This window comes from Mus pahari, chromosome 9 (genome assembly GCF_900095145.1).
Source record: "Mus pahari chromosome 9, PAHARI_EIJ_v1.1, whole genome shotgun sequence".
Taxonomy (NCBI): Eukaryota; Metazoa; Chordata; class Mammalia; order Rodentia; family Muridae; genus Mus; species Mus pahari.
In genome coordinates, this window is record NC_034598.1 from 73,165,813 (window position 1) to 73,178,363 (window position 12,551).

Genomic DNA, 12,551 nt, shown 5'->3' on the forward strand with positions numbered 1-12,551 from the left:
TGGGAGTGTGTGGGTAGGGGAGCAGGGGCAGGAGTAGGTATAGGGAACTTTCGGGATAGCATTTGAAATGTAAATAAAGAAAATAATAATAATAATAAATGTAAAAAAAGTGTTATGTAATTCTTTTGATAAATTAGCAGGTTTCAATTGTCAGTTATGAGAAAAGGTAATGTTTTCAATTATTATTATGACTAATATTATAAAAATAATAATATAATTGTCACTATAGAAATATGTTTATGTCTCTTCCATCCTATATCCTGACAATTAAAAATATCTACTAAAATTATATTCTTGTTATTATTTATTCAATATTATATACTATCTAATGTATAGTTCATAATTTACAAAGTTTATTATAAGTTCAGCAATTCAAAAAGTCATATTTTGTGTATTTAAAATTAACATGACACAATTCATCTTAGCTATTAAATAAGTAATTAATCCATAACATCTTTGCATCACTGCACAAGCATTTCATCTAAGTTAATTATATAAATGAAAAAAGTAAACATTATAAACATAGCAGATGATCTAGTTGCTCATGGTGATTTTATTAAACCTCCAATTAATTTGGGAGGAGATGCTTGCTACAGTGTGGAATAGTGAAATAAGCAGTACCATGAATGGGAATAATTGAAGACACCATGATTTTCTTAATGTGGATACAATGTGCATGTGTTTCAAAGCAGGAAAACAACTCTAAAAACTGCTGAAGCTTTCATATACCAAAATTTTATATTCTTTGAAAATCATGGAGCATCTAAAAGGGAGCAAGAAATTCAATTAAAATAAAGCATCATGACACTGTTTTTCATAAAACATTGGTTAATATAGGACAGTCAAATCAAATAAAGGCATGTTAGAAAAGACACTGGGATGGCATTTCTTGGATCCTAAATCTGTGTTGATGCAGTGAATACTATGGTTACTTTATACAAATAAGTGCTTGTCAGGGTCATCAGTGACACAGATACATTAGAATCCAGTTCTCAGTATACAAAGCACTCTCTTGAGAAACCCAAAACATTTTCTGCTGAGAAAATTTTTCTTCTCCTGTTGTCCTGTGCAACACACACTTGTCTCTGTATATTTATCTCTATTCTTTCTCTCTTTTCTTTCAGTTCTAAATATGACAAGTAACAAATCATGAGATTAGTGTACTTGACTGAAATTCACAGGTCCAAATTCAGAATGTTCAAGATGGTCAATCAGCCATTACCACTGGCTTTAAGAGTGAATGCCACTATGGTGGTAGAATAGATTTTTAGCTCTATATTACCACCTCATTTCATGTAATCTAGAAAAATCCACTCCACAACCCCAAGAAGATTCTAGAAAATACCTATAAATACTATGTTGATAACATTATTTATACCTTGAAAATATGGCCATCACGGGTTATCAGGTATGAGTTAATAAAAATTTATCTGATGCAGGGCATGGGATCAAAAAAGAAGGCTATATCAACACAAAATGACTGACATCTGATATTCCAAAACTCCACAGTGAATATTGATGAAATCTGTTCTTTAACTATATGTGCCTGTATGACAAGAGCTGCCTATATAATCTCCTTCTTTTGAGGTGAACAAAGTCTTTCTCATTTGCCCATGAGCTCTCATCATCTCTTCAACCTCCCAACTGCTCCCAACTATCCTTCTTTCCTAGTGTTGGGGATCAATCTTTGCATAATTCTTGATCAATCTATCTTGTGTCATAAGATTTCAAAACAAACCCTATTTTGTTTGGTGCAGATGGGACACATAATGGTATGGAAATCTAAATCTACTCTTAGCTCATATCAGAATGCCAGGGATGCTCTAGAATCAGAATCCTTTAAGTAAGGAAACATATCTGCACACAGGAAAATTTCCTTAACCAATGGCTCGGGATCTAAGATCAACAATTGACAAATGGAACCTCATAAAATTGAAAAGCCTCTGTAAGGAAAAGGACACTGTCAAAGGGACAGCATGGCAATCTGCAGATTGGACAAAGATCTTTATCAACCCTACATCTGATAGAGTCAATGTCCAAAAATATAGAAAGAACTCAAGTTAAACTCCAGGGAACCAGAGAACCCTATTTAAAGATGGGATACAGAGCTAAACAAAAGAATTTTTAACGGAGGAATCTTGAATGGCAGAGAAGAATCTAAGGAAATGTTCAACATCATTAGTCATCAGGGAAATGCAAATCAAAACAACCCTGAGGCTCCACCTTAGAACAATCAGAATGGGTAAGATCAAAAACTCAGGTGACCGAAGATGCTAGTGAGGAGGGGAGAAACAGGAACAGTCCTTCATTGCTGGCAGGATTGCAAGATGATACAATCACTTTGGGAATAAATCTGGTGGTTTGTCAGACAACTAGAAATAGTTCTACCTGAAGACCCAGCTATACCATTCCTGGGCATGTACCAAAAGATGCTGCACTATATTACAAGGACACATGATCCACTGTGATCATAGCAGCCTTGTTTATAATAGTCAGAAGCCAGAAACAACCCAGATATCCCTCAACTGAAGATATAAATACAGAAAATGTTGATAACACTATACCCAGAAAAATACAGCCCTCACAGATTTTCTGGTATGATTCAATGAATATTTATCCAGTTACCCAATGGAGAACTTATCAGCTATTAAAAATATTGACTTCATGAATTTTGCAGGCAAATGGATGGAAAAAAATATCATCATCCTGAGTGATCTAACTCAGACCCAAAAGAACATAAATTGTATGTACTCACTGTGGATATTAGCCCTAACATATCTGTGATATACTCACAGACCATATGAAACTTAACAAGAAGGAAGACCAAAGTATGGATGATTCCATCCTATTTAGAAAAGGGGAAAATAATCCCAGGAGGTTGAGGGAAGGAAGACCTGGGAGTGAGGGGTTGGGGGGGGGGGATAGGAAGAGACAGGAGATAAGTCGAGAGGGTCAGGAGAATGAGTAGTGAGAGGGTGGGGAACCCAGAGAACTATTTGAAACTATTCCCCAGACTCCAGGGAAGAGAGAGGATCTCATTATCCAAAAGGGATGAAATTAGGTAAAGCACCCAACAGAGGGGAGATAGAACCTGAAGAGACCCCCTCTAGTAAATAGGCATGACCACCACCAGTTGAGGGATGGAACTACTCACATATCTCAAAATCTTTAACCTAGAATTGTTCCTGTATCAAGGAAACTCAGGGACAAAATTGGACCAGAGAATGAAGGAAAGGCCATTCAGAGACCACACATATGCAGACACCAAAACCCTTACACTATTGCTGGACTCTATTGCTGATGCCAAGAAGTGCTCGCAGATGGTAGCCTAGTATGACTGTCCTCCTAGAGGCTCTTCCAGCAACTCACTAAGGCAGATGCACATACTCACAGCCAGCCATTGGACTAAGTCCAGGAACCTCAGTGGATGAGTTAGGGGAAGCAGTGAAGGATTTGAAGGGGATTGCGACCCCATAGGAAGAACCACAAGATCAACTCACCAGACCCCCCAGAGCTCCCAGGGAATAAACCACCAACCAAAGAGTATTCATGGATGTGTCTATAGCTCCAACTACATATGTAGAAGAGCATTACCTTATCTGGTATTAATGGGAGGGGAGGTGCTTGGTCCTGTGAAGACTTGTTGCCCCAGCATAGGGGAATGCTAGAGGGATAAGGCTGGAGAGGGTTGGGTGGTGGAGCACCCTCTTAGAGGCAAAGGGGAGTGGGGGATGGGATGAGAGTTTTGGGGAAGGGAGACAGAGATGGTAGACAACAATTGAAATGTAAATAAATAAAATAACCTATTACCAAAAAAGCCTTAAAAATTAAAATATACAAGTACATTTTAATTTAGTTTAAGGGTAGCTAAAGACATTAAGCCAATTAAAATATTGTCATATTGTCAGCACTTTCAGGTTATAATAAAACAAAAATTAAAAATTAAAAAGTGAACTCTACATGAATCTGTATTGAATTGGAGGTAAATGGATTTTAAAAATAATTATTCTTATGATAAATTAATAAAATAGCTTATAGTAGAGTATCAGTGGTACATAGAATATTGTGAGTTCAAAGATTGAATTACAAATCATATCATTTAGGGATATATAAATTAAGAAGAAGAATATCTATCACAAAATTTAATGTGTACACCAATAAATTCCTTATTAGATACCAAAAGGTTATTTAAACATCATACCCTAGTGAAGAAATTCCTCATTTTTGTCATTATTTAAAATTGAATTGACAAGAATTGTACAGGTTATTTACACAAGAATAAAAGATTTTCATTTTATATTAAATTTTAATAGTGCCAATGTTCTAACCAGTGCTCTTTAGAAGTTATTATTGAACACTGCAACTGCCATATTTAATATAATATGATATGATTCAATATATTAATGTATTAATGTTTAGATAAAATTGTTCTATATTAATATTTAGAAATAATGAATTTATTTTAAATATTAAAAATCCCCCCCCAAAATTGCAATTATACCTCATTTTAATTCAAGTTGCCACTGAACCAAACTTGATTTAATTTGAATATATATGGTTGCAATGAAGTTGACCTAGTAACTATGGATTTTATCAACATAACAACTATAATATTTATAGCTTCTGCTACAGCTATAAAGGTTAAAGGTATTCATTAAGTAGTATATAGCATATTGTGTTAGGGTCATTCCTAGAGCTGTGGAATAATACATTTTATAATACTTCTTTATTATATGTGACTTTCAAGGTGTTGTACTTTCTGATCATTATCTTTCTATCACAGCCTGTAAATGAGCTTTTTTTTCCTGATTATTTTGTAGACACATTTTAGACATTTCCCCACTGTATTATATTTCATTTTAAATATAGACATCTGAATAATGGCTACTATAATACATAGTCCTCTCAGTGAACTATTGTACAACAACCAAAAGTCATATGTTTAACATTGTTTCAGAAAGTTCTTCTTTATAGATCTATATTTATCTATTTCCTCATATTTTCCATTAGAAATTACAAAGTTTCAGTTCTTACATTAAAATTTTTAATCGATTTTTATTTGATTTGTGTATAGTTTGAGGAATGTAGTCTAATTTCTTTCTCCTAAATTTTCATAGTCAGGATTTTCAACACAATTTAACAAAGATTCTATTTTTTTCCTCATGTTATTTTTGACAACATTGCCAAACATTTGGTTAATATAGATGTATAAATTTCTGAACTCTATGATCTATTCCATTGGCATACGTGTCTGTCTTATCAGTATCTAAATTTACTCATTTATCTTACCTGACTTATACTGTTTAATGGCAATTTACAGGCAACAAAAATAAATGAACTAAAATAAAGAGTTGATGTATAGGAAATGCTTATCCTCAGTCCTGAAGCTGTGCGGAAGATAATTATTAGGAAAACTCTGAAAGTTATTTATAGAAACAATCAGTTTAGGCTTTATAGCACCTAGCTAAAGTTTAGATACTTTACTTTAGCAGCAATATTAATATTCATCTTAAGTATAACTGACACACTGTGCCCTGCTGAATTCAACTGTATGAATGAAACTGTCTGGCAGGTTTTAAAATCAGAATAGATAACACTAAAAACATTAAAATTCTTAATGATTAAATAATTTAAATGAATGGGATAATTCTATAATTTCTTTAATGTTAAGAATTTAATCTCTCTTTGGACAGTTCTCAAGATCTCATTATTTTAGGAATTACCATTATGCGAAGGCTCATGGATATTTATTCTGATACTCAAACTTAAAAATTCAGACGGTCATACAGAAAATAGAAACAAGGAACTATTTATCTTTATCTTAAAGCTTCTATAAGTAATTCATTGAAGAATCTGTAAATAGTTTCTTGCTGGCTATAACATTTTTCATATATTATTTATTTGGAGGCAAATATGAGATATGATGTTAGTGGAATTCAACTGGCAACGTTTTGCTAAGTAGACTGTGATCTTTCTTATGTCATATAAATGGATTATAAAATTTACTTAAGTTTAGAAGTTCCTTCCCATAAAACTCATACCCTAACTCTCTAATAAGTTCTTCTACATTTTTAAATCAAAGAAAGTATTTTTTAAAAATGCCTTCTTGGAACTAAGACACAAATGAAGAGTTGGTAATATTTAATTCAATTATTTCAGCCCACAAACAGTTCCAAAGTGTTATGTCATATTAGGTAGCACTCTGTGCAGACTACCAGATATTGCAACATTATATATTCATAGGCTCTTTATTCCTTGAGATTGTAATTTTTCTTAGTTTAAATATGAGGTGAGTCCCATCTTGGAATGGGAGACCCCAGCATGCTGGACTTCTGCAGAATAAAAACCTCTTTGCTTTTACATACTACTTTAGTCCAGGATATCTAACATTCTTTGGCAAATCATGCATCCTTACATTTAGGGGTTCTTGTCCAAGATGCCCAAACCAAATAGTGGAATATTCTTCTGATGGGTAACTCCCGGTGCCTGATTGTCTTTTGTCTTGTCCATCTCTGTTTCTGTTTCAGGTTTAAACTGTGTTTCTGTTTAGGGTTTTATCTGGAGACCGAGAGGGACAAAGTAGATGCATAATTTATCACCCAGCCAGGGGCAATGACAACCCTCTGGACCCCTTACCAGAAGCTTGGGAACTTTGCTTAGGGAGGAAGACATCTGAGACAGTCTTTTCATTTTGTTTTTGCTTTCCTGGGAATGCCCTTCTGCGTTGGTCTGTGTACATTCTGTTTGTGTATTTTGTCCTCTCATACAAAGTTTTTCTTTGATTCCTAGGATGGGATAAGCACAAAGCACCCTACTTGACTTGGTCCTGAACCATTTTAAGGACTTTTGCCAAGCTGCAGAAGACTCCAATCTGTTTGTTTGCCCCACAAACTTACCATCCTTTGCAGGAATGGATGGCCCACCTATAAAGTAGGATGGCCTGAGGAGGGGACTTCCCATCTCACCATCATTTACAGGGTAAAAGTTTAGTTTATGAGACCTGGGGTCACCCTGATCAAGTACCACTGGCCTCACTGCTCCCCACCCTTCTTCCTCTGAAAAAGCATAAGCCTCAACCCCCTGTTTTGCTCCCCTTTCTGTTCCATAGGGGAGAGAAAAGGGATACTTTGATACTCCAGGAAATTGGTTCTGGGAGTAAATGGGGCTTTCCACTCAAGTGTAGGCTGATATGGATGCAGCCTTTCCTTTGATTTGACCAGACTGGGCTCTTAACGCTGCTGATGGTAAGGAGGAGCTCTGGGTTCACCACCAGATTCTGATGCGAGGGCCGCTGAGAGGATGCCAGATGGCCCACAAATTTAAGTTGAGCCAGGTGATGGAGGAAAAGAATGAGAGCCCCAGGGAAAATCTAGAAAGACTGTCGTTCTATAGTTTTGGGGCACATCCAGAACATCATGCTGGACTTAACTGACATACCCTGGCCAGAGGCAGAACATATCTGCTAAATGGATGGAGCAGCAGCATCATGAATGGAGTCAGGTATGCAGGGCCAGCAGTAGTGGCCTGGGACACTGTTATTTGGGCAGCTGCTTTGCTGCCAGGAACTTCAGCCCAGAAAACTGAACTAAAGGCTCTAACACAGGCTTTAAAACTGGCAAAAGGTGCTAGGCAGTCATGGCCCACGCCTTTAATCCCAGCACTTGGGAGACAGAGGCAGGTGGATTTCTGAGTTCGAGGCCAGCCTGGTCTACAGAGTGAGTTCCAGGATAGCCAGGGCTACACAGAGAAACCCTGTCTCAAAAAAGGGGGGCGCATAGCTAACATCTATACTAACAATAGATATACCTTTACTATGGCTTATATACATGGGTCCATATACCAAGAGAGGGGATTAGTGACTGCTGAAGGAAAAACTATCAAAAATAAAGAAGGAATACTTGTTTTACAGGAGACACTATGGCTTCTTCTCAAAGTGACCATAGGCATCAGAAAGGGCAGCTGATAAAGCCAAAAGGGAGGCCGTTCAAGCTTCCACTGCTAACATTCTGGTAGCTTTGCTGCTCCCAGTCATCCCTCAATATACTACTGAAGACAAATGAGATCAGACAAAATGCCAAGGGGTTTACAGAAGAGATAGATGGCTGCTGACCTCTGAAGGCTGCGCCAACCTAGCTAAGGAGTTTGCTAAGCAACTCATCCATCAGATTCATCAAGCTTCACACCCAGTGAACACTGAAGGAACTGCCGTGAGGGGTAAGGTACAAAATATTTGACTTAGTAAATTCGGTTGATCAGGTAATCTAAGACTGTGTCACCTGCAGGGCTGTGAACTCCTCAGGCCTCAATCAAGGAGCCACTCCAGGAACCAGAATCAGGGGTCAATGTCCAGGAGCTATTTGGGAAATAGATTACACAGAAATAAAACCAGAAACATATGGATATAAGGATTTGGTAGTTTTATAAATATCTTTTCAGGATGGTAGAAGCCTATCCTACAAAGAAGTAGACTGCCAAAGTGGTGGCAAAGAAGCTTCTGGAAGACATCATATTGAGGTATGGTTTGCCTACCCTGCTTGGGGCTAACAATGGACCAGCGTTCATCTCTCAGGTAACTCAATCTCTAGCACAGGTTCTGGGGACCAATTAGAAATTACATCGTGCATATAAACCCCAAAGTTCAGGGCAAGTAGAGAGAATTAATCAGACCCTGAAAGAGGCCTTGACCTAATTAACCCATGAAATTGGCAGTGACTGGGCATCTCCCCTACTTTACGCTTGTATAGAGCTAGGAACACCCTCTATACTTTAGGTCTCGCCCTTTGAGATCCTATATTGGAGGCCCCTTCCCATGCTGTCCAACCTTCAGTCTGATATCTTAGCTGAATATGGCCAACATAAAAGTTTAAAATCCTTTGAAGGCCTACACTGGGTCCAAAGCAATCTCTGGTATGAAGGAATGTACCTCACACCATGGGGGTGACCATTCCAGTGGCTATTAAGGCGGATGGGATCAGGTCATGGATAAATCACTCCCACATTAAGCTTGCCAGGAGAGAGACAATCCAGCCGCTAACATCCCAGCGGAGAAGACTTCCAGACGAACTGCCACACCCTGTTGATCCTCTGAAGCTTCAACTCTACTGCTCCTGATCCTGCTTGCTTCCTGTTTCTGCTTTGCTGTACCAGCCAGTAGCTCCATTACTATCTCGATATCCCCAGGGGGCTATGCAACAACTTTGTCTTCAGGTTCACTGGGGCTGTCAAGAAGGCCAATTGGACTGTTGGGTCTTAACACCTATTCCTCCCCAGAATTCCTCTATTGTGCTTTAACTATGAGCTCACTTGGACATCTCCATTTTGGAATGGAAGACCCTATCATGCTGGACTTCTGCAGAATAAAACACTCTTTGCTTTCACATAAAAATAACCAACTAACTAACTAAGTAACTAACTAACTAACTAACTAACTAAATAAATAAATAAATAAATAAATAAATAAATGAAAGATGATCTGGTTTCTATAATACAGTTTACTGAAGAATAATCTCTTGAATCTGAAATAGAAATATTTGTTCAGTCTAAATGTGCCTTTGTTAAAGGGTTGAATTTAAAATTGCTTGTGGAAAGATATTTAAACGTTGATGTATGTTTAATCATAGATATACTAGATAATAGTGTAAAGTTGAAAGAAGGCATGTAAGGCTACAATATCCAACAAATACTTGCCTAAACAACAGAGATGAAAGAGCATTTATAACTTAGAAAATGAAATAGCTAGTTGGAAGAAGACTATTAATATGTAATAAATTCAATTAAAAACGAAACAGTTAAATTTCAGTTAAAAGGGTATCCAAAACATGAGAAATTAAAAATATAGGAAATATACCATTTGGATTAAATTCACAAATCTAATGTCGTATAGCAGTGATATTTAGAGTTAGTGATTTCTATTAATTTTAACAATGTATGTATATAATTACATACAAATATTGATTGTTTCACACTTAATTTTATTAGTTAAGAGGATCATATGAACCCAAGAAGAAAGAAGATCACATCAAAGTGTGGATGCTACAGTCCTACTTAGAGGGAGGAAGAAAACAATCTCTTGGGAAGTTGATGGAGAGAGGGATTTGGGAAGGAGAGAGGAGGAGAGGGAAAAGAGGGGGGCAGTTCAGATATGGGAGGAAATGGAGAAGTACAGAGGATCAAGAATTTGAAAGTAGGTATGTAACAGTGAGTGAGGGGGTACCTGGAGTAGCCACTAGAAAGTCCCAGGTGCCAGGGACCCAAAAGTTTCCAAGGATCCAACAGGGAGGACATTAGCTAAAATACCCAACAATGGGGAGATAGAAACTGTAGAGACCATATCCAGTGGATATAGCTCCTGTTTGAAGAATGGTGCCACTCACCCGCCTCAAAAATATTAATCCAGAATTCCTCCTGTTAAAGGAAACTCATGGACAAAGAGTAGAGCAGAAACTGAAGGAAAGGCCATCCTGAGACTGTCCCACCTAGGGATTCATAGCATCTGTAGACACCAAACCCAGACACTATTGCTGATGCCAACAATTGCTTCCTGACAGGAGTACTTACTGAGAGTGCTCTGAGAGGCTCTGCCAGAGCCTGACCAACACAGATGTGGCTGTACACAGCCAAACATTGGACTGAGCATGGGGGCACCAGTAGAGAAATTCAGGCAAGGATTGTAGGAGCTGAAGAGGTTTGTAACCCCAAAGGAAGAATAACAATATCAACTAGCCAGACCTCCCAAAGCTCCCAGGGACTAAACCACCAACCAAAGAGTACACACGGGGGAACCCATGGCTCCAGCTGGATTTATAGCAGAGGATTGCCTTAAGAGGGATCACTGGGAGGGGAGCCCCTTGGTCCTATGGAGGCTCAATGACCCAGGGAAGGGGAATACTAGGGTGCTGAGACAGGAGTGGGTAGGCAAGTGGGGAGCACCATTATAGAGGCAGTGGGGAGGGGAAAGGGCAAGGCAGCTCTTGGAGGTGAAACTAGGAAAGGGATAGCATTTGAAATGCAAATAAATAAAATAACCCATAAAAATGTAAAAGAGGTTCATATGAAGAATTTTTTTATATTCATTTTACCCTACTCTTTTCATATCTACAACCTTCCCTACCAGTCCAACATTGTGTCCTGTATTTTTATTTTAATCCTCAAAGATGGATATATTGCTGGAGGTGCATTCTCTTTTAGAGAGTTGTTGATTTACCAAAGACTACACTCTTAAAGAAAATTGACCCCTCCTTTCCAGTAGCTAATTATTGCCAGCTGCTATTCAGTTAGTTATGGAATTATATGTCCAACTCCCTCCCCCATACGAGGCTTGGTTTGGCATGGGCTTGTGTAGATTTTGAACACACAGTTCTATTCACTGTCAGTCAATATGAACAGCTTTTCTACTGTGTCCAGAGATAAAGTTTCCTTGTATTTACTTTCCAACTTTGATGCTGATGTTCCTCTTGGGTCTACTCCACAATGATCTTTGAGTCTTGGGGACAAGTTTGAGGCCAATATATATCTTTCATTTATACTAAATATTCTGCCATCTTTGAGTCTCTACACCTTACCAGTAGAAGTTAAGCTTCTTACTACTTTGATTTTGTCAGATATATGTAATTACATATATTCTTTATTATGTATATATATATATATGAATACATATGTGTGTTTATGTTACATATATATTAGTATTTATATATGTGCACACATATTTACTTTAATGAGCTTCTAAGCTTCTATGGTAATAAGTTTCCGTATATCTTTCTTGACAAGTCTTTAGTGTTATTATCCATCTTTATATTTCTTTTTCTGCCTATGCTCTGTACTCCAAGTCCAGTCCAACCCTTCCTGTTCCATTATTTTCTTTTCACTGTTTATACCAGTGATTTTTACTTTTCAAATTATTAAAAAAAAACATTTTTTCTTTCTTTTTTGAAAATAACTTAAAACATAAAGCCCATAATACACATGTTTTGAAAGTATGCTAATATAAAAAATTGCTTAGACATGTTGACATAAAATATCACGTTCATTTACATAGTCATTAAATAAACTCATGTTGTAATGTCAATTAAACAAAACTGACCAAAGAAATTCTGGCTTCAATCAGTTAATTGTTGCTGCAGATTTTGTATAAATTCCATTTCCTGTTCACTCTAGAAAATGTTGGACTCTTTGACTTAGTCTATGCAATTTAACTACTAAAAAGAATAAAATTCCAAAAAATTGTGATCCAGGTAGAGACATAATTTCTCCTTTATGTTTACTACAACATGATCCTGGCAGCTAAGACTCAGAGCTCATTGCTGAAGAAGAGGAAGAAGAATCATGAAAAGTCAGAAGAACGGGAAGTTTGATGTTATTAGTTTCTGTCTCCTAGAAATGACAGGCAGGATACGCCCATGAAATCACATCAACATGGTTGTTTAAACCAGACTTGAACAATAACACTGATAACCTGTTAATATGGAAAGGGGAAATTTGTGGGTTGTCAACCTCAACGAAGAACAAAAGCAACTGGCAAATGCTGAAACTGGGAGAAATGATATTCCTTGGAA

General features: G+C 37.1%; 1 protein-coding gene across 2 annotated transcripts in view; it reads right to left on the reverse strand.

Annotated features, from left to right (window-relative positions):
* The window catches only part of Mgat4c (MGAT4 family member C), a 660,796-nt gene that overhangs the window by 114,428 nt on the left and 533,817 nt on the right, over positions 1 to 12,551 (reverse strand). The gene's annotated exons all lie outside the window — the stretch shown is intronic.